General features: G+C 47.5%; 1 long non-coding RNA gene and 1 pseudogene across 2 annotated transcripts; one reads left to right on the top strand and one right to left on the bottom strand.

Annotated features, from left to right (window-relative positions):
• Positions 1–9,450: 9,450 nt before the first annotated feature.
• Positions 9,451–9,610, top strand: LOC132210276 (U2 spliceosomal RNA; annotated as a pseudogene).
• A 2,952-nt stretch (positions 9,611–12,562) lies between these two features.
• Positions 12,563–22,092, bottom strand: LOC132210221 (uncharacterized). Of its 2 annotated transcripts, none has more exons than XR_009446451.1 (3): positions 21,914–22,092; positions 18,724–19,029; positions 12,563–13,204 (listed from the first exon to the last, which is right to left on the bottom strand). It is a non-coding gene; the product is annotated as an uncharacterized LOC132210221 (long non-coding RNA). The 2 variants fall into 2 exon arrangements; XR_009446452.1 differs by having other exon boundaries at positions 18,875–19,029.
• Positions 22,093–24,054: the final 1,962 nt, after the last annotated feature.

Raw genomic sequence — 24,054 nt, 5'->3', positions numbered from 1 at the left:
TAGCTCTGCCATTCAATGAGATCCTGTCTGATCTGCACTTTGTTGCCTTTCCCCATAATCCTTGATACCTTTATTGCTTAAAGATCTGTTGATCTCAGCCTTAAATGTACTTATTGGCCCAGCCACAACAAACCTCTGCTGCAAAGAATTCCACCAATTCACAACTGTCGGAGAGAATAATTTCTTCTTCATCTCTGGTTTAAATATGAAACCCCACTCTGATATGATGTATTCTGGTCCTAGACTGTCCGAGAAGGGAACCAACCTTTCTGCATCCAACCCGTTAATTCTCCAAAAAACCTGTATGTTTCAATAAGGAGCAAGGTTTTTGTTTTGCAGGACAGTGTTTGAGCAGATGAAGGAAATGAATTTCAGAGCTCCAGAGTGTTAGAAAAGGATTTGCAGATCAGAAACTTGCTTAGATACAGCAAGATCTAAGCGTGCCACTTGATTCTTTAATCATTCAGCACTGGATATTATTGGTCTTTGAATGTCAGTATTGAGTCAAATAAAAGTAACGTTAAGTTCCTTCCTTTCATCTCCCAGTAACTATTGCCCAATATCTTAAATCTTTGTTTCTAATAATTTTACGATCAGTGAAGAGGAACAGCTGCTCTTTACCTACCTGATCTAAATCTATCATAAACCTAAACACCTTTGTCAAAGATCACCTCAGTCTCCTTTGCGTTGTGCAGAACACTTCAGTTTCTCCAACCTGACCTTACAACTAATATCCCTCAGTTCTTGAATCATTCTGATCAATCTCTGTTCGATCACTCCACAGACCCTCACATCCTTTGTGCACACCACCTGTTTGTGCAGACCCGAATGCTCTGTGTTCAAGTGGGTGATATTATCACACACGGGCAATTGCTTTGTGATGTCACCCCAATTCATGGGCATTTCATGAACTGTGGGTTTCCTCTGACCCCAGTCGTTCTGATGTCTTTTGAGCTGCAGACTCCAGCATTTGATTTTAAAGTTGAAGACAATGAAATTATTTTAGTATTTTTAACCAGAAATGTACACATTTTGTATCAGAGATAATGGGAACTGCAGATGCTGGAGAATCCGAGATAACAAAGTGTGGAGCTGGATGAACACAGCAGGCGAAGCAGCAGCTTAGGAGCACAAACCCTGACGTTTCGGGCCTAGTCCCTTCATCAGAGAGGGGGATGGGGAGAGGGTTCTGAAATAAATAGGGAGAGGTGGATCAAAGAGGGAGAGCGGAGAAGATAGGTGGAGCCGTGAAGGCAGCCGAAAAACTGCTCGATGTCCAAACGTGAGTGGTATTCGTTGATGTGTGTGTGGAGGGGGATAAAGGTGAGCCCCTTACTGAGGACTGACCATTTGACCTCAGTCAGGGGGAGGTCTAGGGGTGATGGTGAAAACTCGGCAGGGCTCAGTGTGGCTGCCTCCTCTGGGGCTGCTGGCTGTGGAGGCTGTGGGCTTTTTGGCCTGCTGTGTTCATCCAGCTCCACACTTTGTTATCTCATGTACACATTTTGCTTCACGTGCAGTTTGCAGTTATCTGACTCTGGTGTTGATGTGATGTAAATCACGTCCCACGAACGAGTATTTTGCAGAGGTGACAAAGAAGGTTGATGAAGGCAGAGAGGGTAAACATTGTTTGCAAACTAGGGCAGGACTTATAAGTTAATGATAGGACTTTGGGGAGTGTCACCAAACAGAGCCATTGGGGTGCAGATGCATAGTTCCCTGAAAGGGGAGTCACAGTTAGACAGGGTGGCGAAGAAGGCATTTGGCATGCTTGCTTTTATTGATCAATGTATTGAGCATAGGAGTTTGGACGTTTCGATGCAGATGTACAGAACATTGCCACTTTTAGAATACTGCACTCAGTTATAATATCCCTGCTACAGGAAAGTTGTTAAACTGAAAGGTTTCAGAAAAAAAAAGATTTACAAGGATGGTGCTTGGATCGAATGGTTTGAGCTACAGGGAGAGGAGGCTGAATAGGCCGGGGCTGATTCCCTGGAATGCCATAGGCTGAGGCATATCCTTACAGAGGTTTATAAAATCATGAGGGGCTTGGATGGGGTGAATTGGCAACATCTTTTCCTCAGGGAAAGGAATCCAAACATGACAGCATGGGTTTAAGTTGAGAGGTGAAAGATCTAAAAGGGACCTGAGGGACAGTTTTACATTGGAGAGAATGCTGCATGTATGGAGGAGGTGGTACAGTCACAGCTCTTAAACAGCATCAGGATTGGGAAATGAATAGGAAGGGGATAGAGGGATACAGGCCAAATGCTGGCAAATGGAACTTGGGATATCTGGTCCGAATAGACAAGTTGCAGCAATCAGAGATAATGGGAACTGCAGATGCTGGAGAATCCAAGATAATAAAGTCTGAAGCTGGATGAACAAAGCAGGCTGAGCAGCATCTCAGGAGCACAAAAAGCTGACGTTTTGGGCCTAGACCCTTCATCAGAGAGGGGGATGGGGTGAGGGATCTGGAACAAGGAGGGAGAGAGAGGGGGATGCGGACCGAAGATGGAGAGTAAAGAAGATAGGTGGAGAGGAGAGTATAGGTGGGGAGGTAGGGAGGGGATGGGTCAGTCCAGGGAAGATGGAGAGGTCAAGGAGGTGGAATGAGGTTAGTAGATAGGAGATGGAGGTGCGGCTTGGGGTGGGAGGAAGGGATGGGTGAGAGGAAGAACAGGTTAGGGAGGCAGAGACAGGCTGGGCTGGTTTTGGGATGCAGTGAAGGGAGAGGATGAGCTGGGCTGGTTGCAGTTGGGGGAGGGGATGAGCCCAGCTCATCCCCTCCCCCCACTGCATCCCAAAACCAGCCCAGCCTGTCTCCACTTCCCTAACCTGTTCTTCCTCTCACCCATCCCTTCCTCCCACCTCAAGCCGCACCTCCATTTCCTACCTACTAACTTCATCCCACCTCCTTGACCTGTCCATCTTTCCTGGACTGACCTATCCCCTCCCTACCTCTCCACCTGTACTCTCGTCTCCACCTATCTTCTTTTCTCTCCATCTTCGGTCCGCCTCCCCCTCTCTCCCTACTTGTTCCAGATCCATCTCCCCATCCCCCTCTCTGATGAAGGATCTAGGCCCGAAACGTCACCTTTTGTGCTCCTGAGATGCTGCTTGGCCTGCTGTGTTCATCCAGCCTCACACTTCATTAAGTTGCAGCAATCAGTATGTTTCTATGCTTTTCGTCTCTACAGCTCTTGGATCTTAATTTGCAATTCTAAATTACCAGATTGTAATTGGAATGTATGGAGTCAAAGCCAAACCATTCATGACTTATTCAATGTACTGAACTTAATATCCACCATCCATGAAGGGATGAGAGTGATGTTAGGGATGTTGGAGTGGCTTGGGAACCAGAGTTCAATATATTCCAGGACAGCTGGATTAGCCAAAGAAATTCTGTTTATAACTGTGACCCAGTAATTCCTGTCAGTGATATTACTTGATCAGAATTAGAATTTGTTTCAAGTATTTGATTTGATTTGGGAAGAGGCAGGCATTTATTGCTTTGCTAACAGTTCAGTTTGTTTAGTGCACAGAATAGAACAGCACAAAATCAGACCCTTTCAGCAACTGCAGGCACATTGACACTGCAGGCAGATGCACATTCCAAAGAAACAGACGGGGTGGGATGGGTTTGGAGGGAGGGGGTGGTGATTTGCCTTTTTTGCAACGAAGAGTCATATTTATCGAGGGAGATAGACCCAATGTCTTCAGTGAGTGGTTCGTGCTGGCTTTACATGGCTTGAGAGGGCGTTGGAAGTAGAATCATTCGTGACCCTCAGGAGAGAGTTGAATGATGAGAGATTTACAGGGCATCGGGAACGACTGGTGAAGTTGCCCACACAGACAGCTGATGCAGACAGTGACAGGCTGAAGCACCTTCCTCTGTGCTGGGACATTCTCTGAGTGTGCGGTTCTGTACCGATTGTTGCTGCAATCTCACTGACCCGCTGCTAGTCGCGGAACTAGTTGTTGAGGCTTGTTAGTGACATGCCCCACCTCATCTGATTGGTACATTTCCAATGATCTACATTCATTGCGAACAGACTTTTACAGAAAAGGTCTGGAAAAAGTACTGGTGTAAACTGACTATCGGTTTTCCCCGGTTAGGAAACCCAGGAGTACGGGAACAACAGTAAAAACTGTCAGCAGTGATTTACAAGTCTTTGCACAGGCTGATGGAAAATATGGAAGGTAACTGGGACCTAAGGTAGTCCAGTATTACAATGACATTGCTTCTTGGTCTTCTTTGGCTAAGATCAAGGGTGTGTTTATACCTGTTCTTCTCATTGTGGACCAAGACGAAGTTAGAGCAAGTGTGTTGGAGGTGGAAGGAAGATGTCAGATTGAGTGTGCACCCTTGCAACTGGTGGATCTTAATGCTGGCTTTGGCGTAACACTGGTTCAGGGGAGCAGCCAACCAGCAATGATGGCTGTGGCGCATGCTCATGCCGTGGGTCAGGGGGTCCGGAACACTATCTGAGTTTCCATGAAGAAGGTGTACCTGTGGATGGCACCTTCTGTGTGAAGAGGGTCCTTTTGGACTGTTGTGGGTTTGCTGCTGTGGACGTTTACTGCCTGCAGGATTTCCCTGGAGGAGGTTTTTACGATGTAACCTTCAGGAGCGCCAAGCTTTGTGAGTGCTTCCTGGACGTTTTCAAGGAGAAGGGAAGTGAGGGGCCCCCTCTCTGCAATGACCACTGTCCCACTGTTTGTGATGCTTGCACAGAGGAGCCATATGGTGACTGTACACATGTACAACACGCATGTGCCAGCAGCTGATGTCTTGACCTTCCTTGGAAGGTATGTGAAGGTGGAAGGGGACCTAACCGACATCATGGACCCCTTTGGCATCTGGACCAGTAAGAGGCAGGTCAAGGTGATGCTGAGGATGGGCGCAGACGGGAACATTATACACCCACCGTCCAGCTTCGCAATCGGCGGGAGCAGGGCAACCTAAAGTCTGCCATGCCTGTGGTAGGTCAGGTCACGTGGCGGCCGACTGCAAAGCCACCATCTGCAGGAACTGCAGGGAGGAGGGACACCTTCCAAAGGAATGCCAAAAGGAAAAAAGCTGCAACCTTTGCGGGGAAGCAGGCCACCTCTATAGGGCATGCCCGCGGCGGGGGACCACCTACGCCCAGGTCGCCGGCAGGGGCAATGCGGGGCCAGCCCCCCCCTCCCCCCAGAGGAGAGAAAGACACCAGGGCCCTGCAAGGACCCCCTCTAATGTGCAGGAGGGCCAGTTCGTGCAGGAGGGCCCAGCCCCACAGCAAAGCGCCCCTCCAGGCTCCGCTCCGCCGACAACCCGGAGTCGATGGAGCCGGTGACGGGTGACCCGGGGAGTGGACGACAGTCCAGAAAGTGAGGAGGAAGGTGCGTCGGCGGGCCCCGGCACCGCAGCCATCAGGCAGGAAGAGGCAGCTACAGGGGGGCTATAAGCGCTTCTCTGACCAGGGGGGTTCGGAGGGGGCCCACCCAAAGCAGAAGCTAAAGATCTCAAGGGAAAAGGAAAGCAGCACCACGCTTCCAGGTGATGGGAGGCATCCTGAGGCTCCCTCCGACACCCAGTCACGTGCCGCTGGGGCCCTGGAGGGCCCACCGGAACTTCCAGGCGAAAAACAGCGCATCCCCAGCCTGACCCAGAGCCGGACTCTCCTGCCTCCGTACCCCCGACGGGGGGATGCCACCCGGAAGGCAGCACGGATGGTTTCCTGAGCCCGGAGAGCATCCAGCAGTTAGCCCGGGCAATGGGCATGAAGGGACAGATGGAGGGGCTGGACCTTGGACTTGGGGAGGGTACTGCGGTCACTGCCCACAATGGGGGTACGGGTTGCGAGCATTAATGTGCGCAGTGTCAAGTCCACCGCAAGATGTGTGTCCACCTCGGCCTACCTGACCACCGTCAAGGCAGGCCTCCTGTTTCTGCAGGAGTATGGGATACCACACCTCAGCAGGTACGGGAAATGGTCCGGTGCCTGGACCTGTGGGCCTTCGCTCTGGTCGGGGGGTTACGACTGTCGCTCCTCGGGCCTGGCTATTCTGCTGCAGGGGCGCAACTCCACCACCTCTCAAGTTCAGGAAGTGGTGGGATCGCGTCTCCTAGTGGCTGACGTCACCTATAGGAACGCTCCCCTGAGGCTGATCAACGTGTACACCCCAGCGGTACGGAGTGAGCGGTTGGCCGTCCTGCAGCGGCTTCCACCCCTGCTGGCTACGTCCACACCGGTCATCCTAGGCGGAGACTTCAACTGCATCATCGATGCAGATAGAAGATCCGGCGTGGGTACAGCGGGTTGGGGGAGTCAACTGGACGTCACGTCCAGATTCCTGATGGGCACGGTGAAGGACGCCAAGCTGCTCGACGTCTTCAGCACCCCCGCAGACGGAGCGCAGCGGAGGTACACCTGGTCGCGGCCAGACGGGTCTATTCGCTCAAGGATAGACTTCCTGTTTCTGTCATGGGCAGGCGTTCTCGGTCAGGTCCACCGGCGTCGAGCCAGTGTTCTTCTCTGACCACTGCCTTCTGCTGGCTGACTGTCACTTACAGGATGACCAGCCGGCCGGCAAGGGGACGTGGAAGCTGAACACGACTCTGTTGACCACAGAGAATGTCGAGGAGCTTAAGAAGGAGTACGCCAGTTGGAGAACCGTGAAACCCCTCTTTGAGTCTCCGCGTGACTGGTGGCAGACGGTGAAGGAGAATATCAAGAGGTTCTTTGTCCTCAAGGGTGTTCGGAAGGCGACAGAGAGGCGGGGAAAGCTGTCGCGACTCCAGAAAAGGGTGCAGAACCTGCTCCTTCTGCAGTTGATGGGGGTCGATGTCACGGAGGACCTCCGCGAGGTGAGGGGCCAGCAAGTCTCGCTCTTCGCCGCGGAGGCCTCCAGGATAATCTTCCGGTCCAGGGTCCGCTCCGTGGAGCAGGACGAGATGTGCTCGCGTTTCTTCTTTCAGAAGGTGCACAAAGAGAGCTCTGTGCTTAGCCGGCTGAAGGAGGACAACGGCTCGGTGACGTCGTCTCGGCCCAACATTTTGAGGATCAGCAGATCCTACTATGCTGGACTGTACGACACGAAGGCCAATGACAGCACGGCCTCTGAGTCGTTCCTGTCATCTATCACGGAGGTCTTAGACGACGGCACGAGGGAGTGGCTAGACCGGCCAATATCCCTGGATGAGCTGACCAGAGCCCTCAAGTCCTTGGAGAGGAATTAGACTCCCGGGAGCGACGGCTTACTGGTCAAGCTGTATTCCACTCTGTGGGACCTGATCGGCCAGGACCTGCTGGAGGTGTACGATCGTGCACATCAGGCAGGGGAAATGTGCAAGTCCATGAGGAAGGGCATCATCACCCTCATTTACAAGAGGAAGGAGGAGAGGGAAGAAATTAAGAATTGGCGTCCCATTTCACTATTGAATGTGGACTACAAAATCCTAGCCAACTGGGTCAAGTCTGTCCTGGAGTCGGTGATTCACCCTGACCAAACCTGTGCTGTGCCGGGCAGGAAGATCGCTGAGAGCCTCGCACTCATCAGGGATACGATCGACTACGTGCAGGACAGGCGGGTGGACACCTGCCTCGTCAGCCTGGACCAGGAGAAGGCCTTCAACAGGGTCTCATGCTTACAAGAGGGATGTCCTCTCCAAATTGGGGTTCGGGGAGGGCATCCGCAATTGGATCCGGCTGCTCTACACCAACATCGTTAGCGCAGTCTCGATCAACGGGTGGGAATCGGACAGTTTTCCCGTCAGATCTGGAGTCAGGCAGGGCTGCCTGCTCTCTCCTGCCTTGTTCGTGTGCTGTGTGGAGCCCTTCGCCGCATCCATCAGGAAGGACGTGAGCCTGAAGGGCGTGGCTATCCCAAGCAGCGGAGGCCTTCAGGTCAAGACCTCCCTGTACATGGAAGACGTCGCCATCTTCTGCACCGATCGTCGGTCAGTGAGTAGGCTGTTGGACATCTGCGGCCAGTTTGAACTGGCCTCGGTTGCCAAAGTCAATAGGGGTACGAGCGAGGCCATGTTCTTCAGGAACTGAGATGACCGCTCCTTCATCACCTTCACCGTCAGGACAGACTACCTGAAGGTGCTGGGTGTTTGGTTTGGTGGAGCTGGGGCGTGCACTAAGACTTGGGAGGAGCGTATCACCAAACTGAAGCAGAAGCTGGGCAGTTGGACGCTCCGGTCCCTCTCCACCGCGGGTAAAAACCTGGTTGTCAGGTGCGAGGGGCTTTCGGTACTGTTGTATGTAGCACCGGCCTGGCCTATTCCCTGCACCTGCGCCACTGCGGTCACCCGGGCCATCTTCCACTTCATTTGGGGTCGAGAATGGACCAGGTCTGCAGGGACACCATGTACAAAGACCTGGAAAATGGGGAGAAAGGGCGTACTGAATGCCACCCTCGCCCTGATGGCTACCTTGGTGTGCGGCTGCATCAAGCTGTGCATAGATCCTCAGTACGCAAACACCAAGTGTCACTACTTACTGAGGTTCTACCTGTCCCCTGTGTTGTGAAGGTTGGGCCTGGCCTCATTGCCGCAGAATGCTCTGAGTAGTTGGACCGTCCTGTACCACCTGTCGTTCGTGGAAAAATTTTTGAAAGGAAACACCTTTGACCACAAGGCCGTCTGGCAGTGGTCAGCACGTAGTATCCTGTCGTGTGGTTCCCCACGCAGACTGCCAAAGTCATTTGACAGAATGCCTCATCGCCAGAACTTTCAAACAAGCACAAGGACATTGCTTGGCTGGCGGTGAGAGGGGCTCTGCCAATGAGATCCTTTATGCACGCCCGGAATCTCTGCGCCACTGTGCGCTGTCCTCGAGGTGGCTGCGGGGGGGACGAGACTGTCGATCACCTCCTTCTGGAGTGTGCCTATGCACAGGAGGTCTGGAGGGGGATGCAGTGGTATTTGTCGAGGTTCATCCCAAGCAGCTCCATGACGCTGGACTCCATGCTCTACGGGCTGTTTCCCGGGACGCACACAAAGACCAACATCAACTGCGCCTGGAGGACCATCAATGCAGTGAAAGACGCTCTTTGGTCTGCCCGCAACTTGCTGGTCTGCCAGCTGAAAGAACTGACCCCAGTCGAATGTTGCAGACTGGCACACTCCAAGGTCCAGGACTACGTGCTGAGGGACGCACTAAAGCTTGGGGCAGCCACCGCCAAGGTGCGGTGGGGAAAGACCACGGTATGAAACCCCTCGTCCAGAATTGAAAAAAAGGGCCCTATCTGGTAACTGGGCCCAGCTGGCGCCTTCCCCAACTGGTCAGGGGACCAATGGGAACTGTGCGGGGAGACAACTGCCGGGCTATTTTCTTTGTTTTGTTTTTTTTCCCCCCCTTTAGTTGGTGTACGTACGCCCTGGGTAACCCAGAGCAGCTTGCATGACTGGGTAGGTGTATGAATGTGTTTTTTTGTACATCTTATGAATGAAGTATATTTTTTCAAATAAAAAAATGTTCTTATCAGCTTTAATATCTGATATGTTCTTTACTTAAGGACCCTATATTAAACCGATTTTTGGAACAGGAGCTTGCTCTGTCCTCTCCATGCATCATCCTGGTATTGCAGTGTTTCTGGGAATGGTGCAGTCTCATTAAACCAATTTTAAAAACAGCCTGATCAAAAACTGAAGAAGGGTGTCCAGGTCTGAGGCATCGGACTTCCTGCTCCTTTGCTGCTTGGCTTGCTGTGTTCATCCAGCTCTAGACCTTGTAATCTCCAGCAGCTCAGCACTCTGGAACCATAACAGCCCTTCAGCCCAACAAGTCCACATCAAACCCCAGAGCATCCCAGCCAGACCTATACCCCACCTAATCTACCCCTCCCTAAACACTACAGGGAATTTAAAATGGCTAATCCACCTAGCTGCACATCTTTGGACTGTGGGAGCACCCTGAGGAAACCCACACAGACACAGGGAGAATGTGCAAACTCCATACAGACAGACAGTCAGTCACCCATGGCTGGAATCAAACACGTGTCCTGGTGTTGTGAGGCAGCAGTGCTGAACACTGAGCCACCATGCCGCCAAAGTACTTTCTCTCAGTACTCTCACCCAACTTTCCCCAAACAGGCTTGTTCCAAGGTAACTGTTAATCTCTCCTTTTCTGCATGTTCAGCACTTGCTCTGAATGTTAATGCCTCATCCCTGGTACATGCCGCAGCTTCCCACCAACACCATCCCTGAATTTTCACACATGGCATCAGAAGTAAAAGAAAATCGCCTGCCATCACTATCTCATTACAAATAGCATTTCAGAAAAAAAATGAAGCTATTGAAGTATTCACTAGTTTTGACTTTGATGGTGATGACTTGGGATGTATTGCACTAGAGATTTTGGAAACACTGTGAGCCAGGAAAGGATATGGCATACACAATGCACGTTTTTCATTTGAGTGCAACAGCAACCAAACGTGTGCTTTATTTTTCTCAAATCAAGGCCTGTGAGTTTAATCAGATTACCAATTCACTGACATGGGACACAACTGCAAATGACCAAGCCAATTCTCACATTAGCCAGGCCAGGAGATATTTGCAAATCTAGTAAAATGAGCCAGAAGTTAGATAAAAATGCTACGTCCAGATGCAGAATTGCCTGTCCGCAAAGTACATGCTTTCTGTAAGAACTCTGCAAGCATTTCAGCACCTGAGACGTGTTCTGCCACAATATCTCTGCCTTCCCCTGGCATTTTTGCACTTTGATGTCTCAACTAGAACCTAATGTCTCACAGTGCTCCTGTCTTGCCTGGTTGTTTATCACAGGCATAAGCCAGGCAGCTTAGCACTGTTATTACCAGCAGTCAGTCAAGGGCTGGTCAGCAGCTGTGGCAACAAACACGTTTCGACCAAATGGTCACGTCTCAAAGTTTCAGGGAAAGAGTTCTCAGTCAGGGCAAGGGAGAGAGGATTCAGTCAGGAGATCCTGACACAGCATGTCCAAGGAATCATTCAATATCAGCCATTTGGGGCAAATGGGATCAGAGGATCTGTATCACTACAGTACAGAGGGGTGGCCACACTCACGACGAATTGCATTCTCAAAATGCTCCAGGAGATTGGTTGAGCCTGAATTATGATCATCAATCCAAGCTGACCGTGTCCATTCCTGCCATTGGGGGTCAGTTTGATGAAATTCTCAAAGGTGTTCAGGAGTTTGGGAGGTTCATAGCTCCCTGAAATAGCAACACAAGTGGATAAGACGGTGAAGAATTTCACTTTCACGGTCCACAGCATCAGGATCTGGTCAGCTTTGATATCTGGTTCATAAGTGAGATGAGGCTTTTTTTTTTCAAACATGTCAGAGCATGCATTGTTCCTACGAGAACAACTGTGGTTCCATTCATGCATTTTTTTTTGTTTCAACCATGAAATGGGCACAACTTGATCAAAAGTGAAAGTAGCCATCAACCAGTTTGAACTGTCAGTTATCAAATAAATTAAGACAGAGATAAATGTATTTGCGGGAGATTTTTTAAAATTTTTTTTTAGAAAAATCATTCATGGGATCTTGATATTACTGGATAAGAATGGCAGTTTTCTTCCCTAAAGGACATAGGTTTTTCCAACAATGACAATGGATTCACGGTCATCATTAGATTCTTATTTCCAGATTTTTTTTTAAACTCAAATTCCGCCATCTGGAATGGTGGGATTCAAACCTAGGTCCCCGTGGAGTAAAGTACAGCAGACTAAATAGAAAATAAACCAAGACATTGTGTGATATCTAGTGCATACGTATTCATCATGAAATCCATCACTGCTATGGACGACAGGTAAAGATTTGAAGAGACTGCATTCCACCCCCAGCCCCCAATGCGAACAGAGTCACAATGGACACCAGGTTTCAGAGCCGATTGGGAAAATGCAATCGGGGATATACTACTGGGCTCCTCCCAATCTTTTGTTTCGACTTAAAACTTTTAAAAGGAAACATTACCATTGTTTAAAAATCAACAAATACCTATTAAAAGTTGAAACGTGTCTGTGGAGATCAATAGGATCCGTAATTGTAAAAGGTGTGCAGACATAACTAATAAATAATCATCATAAAATTCCTACAGCGTGGAAGATGGCTATTCAGTCCATGGAGTCCACACAAACCCTCCAAAGAGCATCCCATCCAGTCTCACACCCTACTCTGTCCTTGCATTTTGCACACAAGACACTAAGGGTAATTTAGCATAGTCAATCGACCTAATTTGCACATTTATGGACTGTGGGAGGAAACCGACGCAGACGAGGTCTGGGTAAGACACTCTTCATAGGTTCAGTGTGGACTTGATGGGCCAAGTCATCTGCTTCCACACTGGAGGGATTCTATGATCTCCAGAAACAAGCCCAAAAATACCTGGTTTGGAGACAGCTAACAGCAGAATCAAAAAAAAACCCAAGAGTCACTCAAATTTGCTGCTATTTAACCAGTCCTGATGAACCAGGAAATCCCTTCTCACATACTGTGCTGGTGGATAGTCTTTGTCAGTGTGAATGTGTCATGACGTGACTATTTCCAAGCTCCACCTGACAAATATACAACTGTTATTAACATTTTATTCACAATACCAGCACCTTTAATTGAACAGGGATGAGTAACATCAGTACAAACAGCCAAAAACTATGGTTCATTTGATCGTGAGCGTAATAGCAAAATCCTTCAACTGTGGTTCTTTGTGACAGTTTGGATGACTGAGTGAATGCTTTCCCACACTCAGAGCTCATGAATGGTCTCTCCCCAGAGTGAACTTGCTGGTGTGTCAGAGGAGAATTTGAGTCAGAAAAACTTTCCCACACACACAACAGGCCAATGGTCTCTCTCCAGTGTGAATTTGCTGGTGTATCAGCAGGTGAGTTGTCTGAGTGAATGCTTTCCCACATTCCAAGCAAGTGAATGGTTTCTCTCCAGTGTGAACTCCCTGGTGTTTAAGCAGGTTAGATGGCTGAGCGAATCCCATTCCACAATCAGAGCAGGTGAATGGTCTCTCTCCAGTGTGACTCTGGTGGTCAGTTTCCAGCTGGGATGGATGAAGAAATTCCTTCTTGTAATCTGCCCATTTCCACACTGTCTCCCCAGTATGGTGTTAGGACATTTCAGATGAATCTTCAGACTCTTTTATACACAAACCATTTGCATTTCTCCAAAGTGTGAGTGCTGCTTTCTCCTTCAACGTTCAAAATCCCGAGATAATTGGGCTGTGATAAACAAAGTGACTGTCAGACCTGGATGTGGAACAGCTCGAATTCTCTAACTGCAGACTAAGCTTTCAAACAGAAAGTACGTGCAATGAGTGAGAAAGCAGAAGAGAAGACAGACTGTGAAACTGAGAAATCCTCTGGACATTTGTGGAGCGACACTTGGGGAATATATTGGATTATCAATAGAACAAATCCATTCATAAATATCCTCCAGGTAAGGTATCCAGTCAGTGTTTGCACAAAATTACCGAAAGAGAGGTGGAAGAGCCAAGGAGGAAGGACAGGCATTGTGTAAATCTGTAACTCAGTCTTTCAGAGGGATTGAAAGGTTAAGAACAGTGCAGAAGTAAAATTGTGGAAGTCTGAAATGAAAACAAAAATGCTTAGTCCGAGTTGTACAGCATGGAACAATCCCAGTTGTCTATGCTGACCAGATATCCTAAATTAATCTAATCCCATTTGCAAGCATTTGACCCATATTCCTCTAAACCCTCCCTATTCACATACAACATTAAAAGATATCTGGATGGGTAATTGACGAGCTTCCACCAGTTCCTCTGGCAGCTCATTCTACACAGGCACCACCCGCTTTCCCTTTTAAAACTTTCCCTCTCAGCTTAAACCAGTGTTTAATAATTGAGTTCCCCACCTGAAAGTCCACTTCTATTATCCTGTAACAGAAATTCATGAAATCCATCACTGTCAGTCTGGGTAGAATTTCACAACAGCCCCTCATCCTGGCCGAGGATAACTGTCATTGTCCCTATTACACATTATCCCTTTTGGAGGTCAGTCGTTGATTCGGGGAGAAATCTATTTGGGTTTCTAGGCATTTCCACCTTGGGACTTCATGTCACTGACCAGAACTGCAGGTCTTTGACACATGGTAAAGAACGGCCAAGATTTAGAGAGATGCAGATGGCATGATTTCTTCTGTGCTGCTGCACTGCCACATCAATGAGACATTGGGCTGGAAAAGCTAACAGCTTGATGAACAAGTTGTGTCGATTCTGAACAATGGACTGCAAGCTTCTCCCAGTTATTCAAAAGAATGCCCCTTCAAAGATAACAATTACGCATGTGTCGTCTGGCCCAGTGCTCCCAACAAAAAGATTGGAAGAATGAGGGAGGATCTCATGAAGGGATAACAAGTTCCGTGAGGGTTACAGTTTATGGAGAGATATTGATAAATGGGTGACAAGTTGGCAAATGGTGTATAAATGTGGGAAATTGTGAAGTTTATTCTTGAGGAGACAACCAAACAACAGTGTTATTTAAAAGGTAAAAACGGTGGAAAACTGCATCACATAGGAACTCAGGAATAATTGTGCAGGAAATACAAAGTGTGTACACAGTTGCAACAGATAATCAGGAAGGGCAAAGGGATGTTATCCCTTATGTCAAGATGTTTGCAGTATAAGAGTTTGGAATACATGTCTTAGGACAAATGTACAAATTGTTGTTAAGACCACATCTGAAGGAATGTGAGCAGCTTTTCTGGTCCACTTAAGCAAATATATCACTTCATTGGAGGTATTTCAGAGAAGATGAACTAGGATGATCACTGGTTTGGAGGGATTATCTTTTAAGCTAAGATTAAACAGGTTTGGAATCTGCTAACTAGATTTTAGAAGAATGAGAGATGATCCAATTAAAAATACAGGACTCTTAAGGGAGTTGACAGGATAAATGCAGAGGGGATATTTCCGATCATGGGAGCAGATTCTTGATAATGCAGAAAGTAGAGGGTTTTCTTTTGGAATCATCAAATTTAAGGCAACACAGATGTGGGTAAGGGGTTTCAGTTACAAGTGAGGTGGAGAGAAGGAGCATTTTAGAGGTTGAAACTTCTGGCGTGTGATTGAGAAGATGTATGGTAAGATGTTCACGTTGAGGGGAGATATGAGAGCATTATTGAGAAGTGTGCAGTTCAGCCTCAGACAGTTCCCAATGAGAGGGATGGATTCAGTAGACTAGTAAGAAAAAGATAATTTTTAATAACAACTGAAGGCAATGTGTTTAATTATCACAAAGTGTTATTGGAGGAAATTTCAGCTAATCAAGTAGTGGAAGCATGATAAGCAGTTTTATAACTGATTAACAGTGGAGCAAAGGAGAGTGATGGAGGGGAGTTAGATCTGAATATTGCAGTATACGTGCAAAACCTAACATGGTGCTTGTGGAAGATCTCACCTCCTGGCAGTATGTCTGTGAGAAACAGCATGGGCCAAGGATAGATCCTTGAGAGACATCGACTACATGGATTTCAGACAGGAAAGAGAGAGATCGAGTGGGATTTTCCAACGACAGTGAGGTCAAATATTGGTTTTAAACAGAACGGGTGAGAAGGACATAACCAGAAAAGAGAGGCAGACAGAACAAGTGACAATATCTGAACTGGCATGGGGGCAGAGGCAAGGAGGCGGAGGAGGAGCAGGAGGAGAAATAAGAGAGAGTTAGAATGTTCATAGTTTAGCGAGAATAGGGCAAAGGATTAAGACGAACTCTGATAAGGCTTGACACGAGACTGGAGAAAGATGAAAGTTGAGGGCTAAAACGATGAGCAATGTGCCAGGCAATTTGGTTTGGTGGGCTTGTGGAAGAGAGGGAAGCAGCAGAGGCATCCGATTTGGATTGTCTCAATCTTAGTGAGATGGAGTTTCTTTGTGTCTCCCTCACATGTTGTTGGAGGGGAGGATGGAGGAGACAGGATGATGGACAATGGTTTGCAAAGAAACAATGCCTGTGTTAGAGATATTCAAAAATGAGTGCACAAACCTGATGATTGAACTTTATTCCAGAATATTAAAATGTACAACAGAAGTCTGGGTTTGAATCCCATCTCAGCAGATGGTGGAATTTGAATGCAAAAGAAAAAAATCTGGAATTAATAATCGTCTGGTTGCCATGGAACCATTGCTAATGGCAGAAAAAGAAAAAAAAAGTCTAATGTCCTTCAGGGAAAGAAATTTGCCAATCTCAGCAAGCCACTCAGTTGCTAATGACTGTAAAGTCTCAACAAAGGAACGAAGCTGGGTGGGCCACTTGGCATCTACTAAGGCACTAGGAGAGACAACTGCAGAATCAGCCCTATCGACTCCATAAACTCCTCCCTCCGAATATCTCGGGGCGAGTGGCAAAATTTGGAGAGATGGCTCAAAGACTAGTCAAGAAACAGCGCCATATGCATAGAATCGACCTTATAGACAAGTGACACACGCCACCATCACTGTCCTTAGTGAAGGCCTGTCCCAGGAGCAGGACAGACGTGGCAGCACAGTGCTATTCTGACTGCAGTAACTGACCTGGGAGTACTCGATATTGACTCTGACGCCTGGAAGTCTCATGGCTCCTGCTGAATGCCATGGAACATTCTCCCTCAGTTGATAAATTGGCAACAGTATTATTGCTAGATTATTAATCCAGAGACCCAGATAACATTCTGGGGACCTGGGTTCGAATCCTGCCATGGCAAATGGTGGAATTTGAATTAAATAATGATCTGGAATTAATAGTCAAATGATGACCATAAAACCATTGCTGATTATCCGGGTTCACTTGTCCTTTCGGGTAGGAAATCTGCCATCCTTACCTGGTCTGCATGACATGCAACTCCAAACCCACAGCAATGTGGTTGACGCTTAACTGCCTTTGGGGCAATTAGGGATGGGTAATAAATGCTGGTCCAGCCAGCGATTTCCACATCCGAAGAGTGAATTTTAATAAAAAAAACTCCATGTTGAACAGCACTCGGAGAAACAGTGTGAGTGTGAATGGCACTAAATGTACTCAATGTCTACCATCAGGAGTAGTTCAGCATCAGGATTACCAATCAAGCTGGTCAAAGCTGCCTGGCTGGGACTGCAGCAGGTACTGACGCAAGCATCAGAAGGGAAAAACATAGCAGATCTCATTGTCACAAATTTCCCAGGTGCAGTTGCATCTGTCTGTGACAGGATTGATAACAGCGACCAGCGCACAGTCCTGTGGAGACAAAGATTCATCTTTAACTTGAGAATACCCTCCATTGTGTTGAGTGGCATGAACTTGGGCTAAAAGGGACAGACTTGAAACAGATATAGGAATTCAAAACCAGACATCTGTGAGGCTTTGTGGGACATCAACAGCAGCAGAACTTACTCCGGCACAATGTGTAACCTCAGGGGCCAGCATATTGTGCACTCAAACATTACCATTGATCTAGGGGAACCACACTGATTGAATGGAGAGTGCAAGAGGGCATGCCAAGAGCAGCACAAGGCATACCGACAAATAAGGTGCCAACCTGGTAAAACTTGCCAACAGGACGATCTGCATGCCAAATAGCATAAGCAGCAAGAGTTAGAGCTAAGCCACCCCATAACCAATAGATCAGATCTAAGCTCTGCAGTGCTGCCAAACCCAGTCGTGTATGGTGATGAACAATTAAACAATTCACTGGAGGAAACATGCCAAAAATCCGAATCCTCACTGACGGAAAAGCCCAACCTATCCATGCAAAAGACAAGACTGCAGCAATCCTCAGCCAGAAGTGCCAACTGGATGCTCCATCTCAGCCTTCTCCAGAGGTCCGCAACATCAGAGATGTGAGTTTTCATCCAATTTGATTCATTACAAATAATATTAATAAATGGATGAATAGTGCAAAGGTTACAGGCCCTGGCAACACTACCGATGACTAGTGCTCTGGAGCTTGCTAGCCTCCAAGCCAAACTGCTTCAGTCCTGCTACAGCACTGGCATCTATTGACAATTTGGAAAACTGCCCAGGTCTGTTCAGCACAAAAACACAGCAAAGCCAACCCGACCAATTTCCCCTCAAGCAATCTACTCTCTATCATCAGTAAAGTGATAGAAGGTATCGTCAACAGCACTATTAAGCAGCACTTACTCTGCAGTAACCTGCTCAGTGACACCCAGTTTGGGTCAAGGCGAGCACTCAGTTCCTGATCTTATTACAGACTTGATCCGCAAATTCACAAACAGCTGAATTCCTGAGGTGGGGTGAGGGTAAACAGCAGAGTCCTGCACAAAAACCACTTACTTCCACTTCAGTGACAATGACCTGACAATGACACCTTAGTTTCAGCGCATCTGCTGAACCTCTCATCTATTCCCGTGTTACCTCTAGACGTAACGATCCAAACTCACTGCCAGTCGGCCTCCCACATTCAATGTCCCTGTAACCTCAAGAATACCTAAAATTCTGCTGAACACAAGTTCATTTGTACCAAGACCTGTTCACCCATCACTGCTATGCTCCCTGATCCACAAAGGCTCCTATTTATAAGCAACAATTCAAAATTCCCATCCTTGATTTAATTCCTGGCTGTGATGAGCCCTATCTCCCTGCACCAAACAACCTTCAAGACTTCGATAACTCATTTAGTTTCTGACTCCAACAGTGTGTTTAATCATTGCTTCACTACTGGAGGCTGTTTCTACAGTTGCCAGGCAACATGGTCTGGAATTCCCATGATCTGGAACTCCCATGATAATTGTCTTAGGTTTGCTTACCTTCTTTAAGACAGTCAGGAAAACCTGCAAATTTGGTTACTTTTTGGTCACCTGACCTAACATGGCCTTACGTCAAAAGTTTCGTGATAATAGTTTTAATCAAATTGTAAAACATGATAAAAATACAAATTGTTTGTTGATTTGGACTAACACCATCAGCTCTTCAGTATCGCTAGATGAACGATCTGTAACTTCTCAAATGCCCGCATTGTGGGATCACCTTCATCATACAAACTGCAGCAGGACACGAAAGTTGAACATCACCTTCTGCACAGGTAAGAGGGCTTTGGCAACGATCGCTGGTATCTGTGGAAGGAGAAACAGAGCAACTGTTGCAGAAGTGCAAAATGAATGACAGAATAAAAATGCTGTAGAATTTGGTGGTCTGAAATGGAAGAAAAATGTACTCTCTTTCTGGGAAAATATTTCCTGACTGAAAGATACCATTCAAAAATTAATCTGGTAAGAGGGCAGCACACGGTGAGGGGGTGGGGAGCAGTGGAAAATTTATTTACAAAAAAGGTATAAGGAAGTAACAGTAAAATGCTACAGAGATCAAATATATCCATCATTAGAGACTGAAGAGATTAGACAACGACAAAGGTGATCAGGGAGCACACAAGTGAGCAAGAGCAGTGCGAGCTGCTTTGATCCAACACTCTCGGAGAGAAACCCAGAAGAAACAAACATTTCTCTTGGAAAAGAGATAACAGGAACTGCAGATGCTGGAGAATCCAAGATAACAAGTTGTGGAGCTGGATGAACACAGCAGGCCAAGGAGCAGGAAAGCTGACATTTTGGGCCTAGACCCTTCATCAGAAATGGGGTAGGGGAAGAGGTTTCTGAACTAAATAGTGAGACAGGAGGAGACAGATCGAAGATGGAGAGAGAAGATATGTGGAGAGGAGATGGACAAGTCAAAGATGCCAGCATGGAGCAGGTAAAGGTGAGTATAGGTGGGGAGGTAGTGAGGTGATAAGTCAGTTTATGGAGGACAGACAGGTCAGGGAGGCGGGATGAGGTTAGTAGGCAGTAAATGGGGGTGCAGCTTGAGGTGGGAGGAGGGGATAGGAGAGAGGAAGAACAGGTTTTAGAGGCAGGGACAACCTGGGCAAGTTTTGGGATGCAGTTGGGGGAGGGGAGATTTTGAAGCTTGTGAAGTCCACATTGACACCATTGGGCTGCAGGTTTCCCAGGCAGAATACGAGTTGCTGATTCTGCAACCCTTGGGTGGCATTGTTGCGGCACTGCAGGTGGCCCAGGATGGGCATTTCGTCTGAGGAATGGGACGGGGAGTTGAAATGGTTCACGACTGGGAGGCGCAGTTGTTTATTGTGAACCGAGTGTAGGTGTTCTGCAAAGCAGTCCCCAAGCCTCCGCTTGGTTTCCCCAATGTAGCGGAGGCCACAACGGGTACAGGGGATGCTTTATATCACATTAGCAGATGTGCAGGTGAACATCTGCTTGATGTAGAAAGTTTTCTTAGGGCCTGGGATGCGGGTGAGGGAGGTGGTGTGGGGGCAAGTGTAGCACTTCCTGCGGTTGCAGGGAAGAGTGCCAGGTGTGGTGGGGCTGGAGAGGAGCGTGGAGCCACGGAGAGAGTGGTCCCTCTGGAAAACAGGCAAGGGTGGGGAGGGGAAAATGTCTTTGGTGTTGGGGTCGGATTGCTGATAGCAGAAATGTCAGAGGATGATGCGTTGGATCCGGTGATTGGTGGGGTGGTACGTGAAGATGAGGGAGATTCTTTTTCGGTTGTTATTGCAGGGACGGTGTGCGAGGGAGGAGTTGTGAAAAAATGCGGGAGACACGGTCAAGGGCATTCTCAATCACTGCCGGGGGTGGGGGGGGGGGGGGGGGGCGCGCGTTGCGGTCCTCGAAAAGGAAGGACATCAGATGTACGGGAGTGGAATCCTGGGAGCAGATTCGGCAGAAGTGAATGAATTGGGAATAGGAGATGGCATTTTTTGAGGGCGGTGGGTGGGAGGAGGTGTATTCCAGGTAGCTGAGAGAGTTGCTGGGCTTGAAATGGATATTGGTTTCCAGACGGTTGCCCAACATGGAAACAGAAGTCCAGGAAGGTGAGAAAGGTGTTAGGAGATGGCCCAGGTGAACTTAACGTTGGTGTGGTCGGTGTTAGTGAAGTGGATAAACTGTTCGAGCTCCTCATGGGAGCACGAGGCAGCGCCAATACAGTCATCCATGTACCGGAAGAAGAGGTGGGGTTCAGGGCCAGTGTATATACGGAAGAGGGATTGTTCCGACAAAGAGGCAGGCATAGCTTGGGCCCACGCGGGTACCCATGGCCACCCTCTTTGTCTGTAGGAGGTGGGAGGAGTTGATAGAGAAATTGTTTAGGGTGAGGATGAGTTCACCTAAGCGCATAAGGGGGTCAGTGGAGGGGAACTAGTCAGACCTGCAGGACAGGAAATAGTATAGGGCTTTTAGGCCATCTGTATGGGGAATGCAGGTACTAATGTGGTATACTGCATCCGCTGTACCCATTGTGGCCTCCTCTACATCAGGGAAACCAAGCAGAGGCTTAGGGATCACTTTACAGAACATCTAAACTCAGTTCACAATAAACAACTGCTCATCCCCACCTCCTTAACCTGTTCTACCTCTCACCTATCCCCACCTACATTCACCTTTACCTGCTCCATCCCCACTTCTTTAACTTGTCTGTCTCCTCTCCACCTGTCTTCCCCTCTCTCCCTGTCTATTTCAGAATCCCCTTCCCCGCCCCCATTTCTGAAGGGTGTAGACCGGAAAACGCCAGCTTTCCTGTTCCTCTGATGCTGCCTGTCTTGCTGTGTTCCTCCAGCCCCACACCTTGTTCTCTCACTTTCGACCAGAGGCGGAAGCGCATGCGCCCAACTTCACCTCGGCCCTTTCAAAGTTTCAAAGCTGCCGCGCATGCGCCCCGCGGATCATTGCCCCCAATAAAGATGGTGGCGGTCACACGGACCTAATGCCATCTGAGGCATTGATTTGTTTTCTGCAAACGTGAGTCTGGGAGTTTCAAATATGTGTTTTCCGACGTGCACTAAGTGTTTGTAAAACTTCCAAACCCATACGAATATCACTTCCCGTGATAATGGGAACTGCAGATGCTGGAGAATCCAAGACAAAAAAAAATCACTTCCCTCCCGCTTTCTGCCATTTTGCTTTCTTTACCGTATCCTACTCTTACCTCAATTGCACAAGTCTTGGTCTCAGCGAAGGATCTAGGCCCGAAACGTCAGCTTTCCTGCTACTCTGATGCTGCTTGACCTGCTGTGTTCATCCAGCTGCACACCGTGTTATCTCGGATTCTCCAGCATCTGCGGTTCATATTATCGAAGCGACTGCTCTCGTGGATGATCACGTGGTTTTCACCGATCCCGCCTCCTCCTCATTCTGAATGGTTAGAATGGCAGCGACATCAGCCCGGTCATGCACGGCACCCCTGTGCCCCTATTGGCCCCTCGCTGACATCAATCACCCAGATGCAATTGTTAGCTGGAGCATGCGCAGTGCTTCGTGTTGTCATTGTGAGAAGCGAATGATCGTCGTCACAATGTTGCATTTTGAGACAAATGAGACTGAGAACTGGATGAGAAAGATTGTTACATTAGCGACCCTGGGGCTTTAATAAGTCTCTCTGAGGAAGGGGCACTGCACCCGAAACGTTAACTCTGTCTTTTTACCTTCACAGATTCTGCCAGACCTGCTGAGCTTTTCCAGCAACTTTGTTTTTGTTCCTGATTTACAACATCCCAGTTCTTTTGTTATTTTTTAATCAGTCATGCTTGAAAAGGCTTCCTGCAGCTCAAATCTAAAGATAGCTCTTGATACCTCTCTGTCAGCGAATAGAGAAATGGCGATGAAATAAGGGTAATAAATACAGGTATATAACAGTCCTCAGGTAAGATGTAAAGAGAATAATTATGAATATGAAGAACACCACGTGGTTAAGTGAGGTGAGTGTTGTTCACATGAACTGTGATTGGGCAGGGAAGGAGGTTAATCAAAAAAGATCAAGCATTAAAAAGATTCTCAAGAAAGATCTGTGCAATGGAAAGCAACAAGAATCAGAAGATAAAAGCCCAAGACAGAAGAAAAAGTTTGAAGACCGAGGCTGCAAAAACTCCAATATGTTGTTTCACTGCTCTACTGCCTAGTTAATGACTTCAGCAGTATAATCCACATTCAACTGTAAGTAGCTGTCTGAGTTTGTCACTGTAGTTTACTTCATAACAGATAAACTCCACACATTGTCTCAATAAAGTTGACAGTTGGTTCACAAATTAGTTCTGCTGCCAAGTCCGTTCCTGTTTGAAAAGGGGTATAGATCACATTTAAATAGACAGTGCTAAACCTCAATCCAGGCTGGCAGTCAAACTCCACTCCATGACCACTGACTCCATCCCTGCCCCTGGTAACTGGCAGGTAACACGCTGGTCACAGTCATGGTGCAATATTTCATCCCAAGATGAGCTTCCAACCACATTACTCACCCCCACACTCCTTATCACAAAGTCCACATACAATTTCAACCTCAACAGCATCTCAGTTCATCTGCTGCTAAAACTCTCATCCATTCCTTTGCTACCTCTCGACTTAACTCCCCAAACACACTCCCGGCCGGCTTCTTAATACTACTTCCCTGAAATCTTGAAATGATCCAAAAATCTGCTGCCCGTGTGTTTATTCTCACCGATTTCAACATCTTCAAGTTTTGCTATCCTGTGCTCACGAACATACACATTTTCTGAGTGGCAAAGCACCAAGGTTTTGAAATTCATATGCTTATTTTGAAATTTTGTCATCACACCTCGTTCCTTTGATAGTCCCTCCAGCTGCAAACCCCTCTGAGATATATCTGAAGAAGGGTTACTGGACACAAAACAATAATGTTGCTCTTTCTCCACAAGCACTGCCAGATAAGCTGAGTTTTTCATCAATTTCTGCTTGTGTTACTACTTTCAAGCATCTACTGTTCTTTTGCTTTTTCCTTCAAGACATTTGTTCTCCCTGACTTCCAACCTCCAGTAGATTTCTGGTTTTAACTCTCCCACCTTTTTCATGTTTTCAGTTTCCAAGGCCATAAGCTCTTGAATTTACTCCCTAAACATCCCTGGTTTTCAAAGTCCCTTTGTTCGTTCAGGATATTCCTTGAAACCTACTTCTTTGGCCAGTTTTGGGTCACTTGTCCGAATAAGTGCCTGGTATCAAGTATTGTTTTGTGACAACCTTATGTAATATGTCAGATCATTGGATTGAATCAAAAATGTGAAAACATTTAAATTGTTCTTTTGGAAAACATCACTATTCCTTCACGATCATTTGGTA

The sequence above is a fragment of the Stegostoma tigrinum genome, chromosome 11 (genome assembly GCF_030684315.1).
Source record: "Stegostoma tigrinum isolate sSteTig4 chromosome 11, sSteTig4.hap1, whole genome shotgun sequence".
Lineage (NCBI taxonomy): Eukaryota > Metazoa > Chordata > Chondrichthyes > Orectolobiformes > Stegostomatidae > Stegostoma > Stegostoma tigrinum.
Note: the sequence above shows the minus strand (reverse complement) of the source record. Positions and strands in the feature narration are given on the sequence as shown.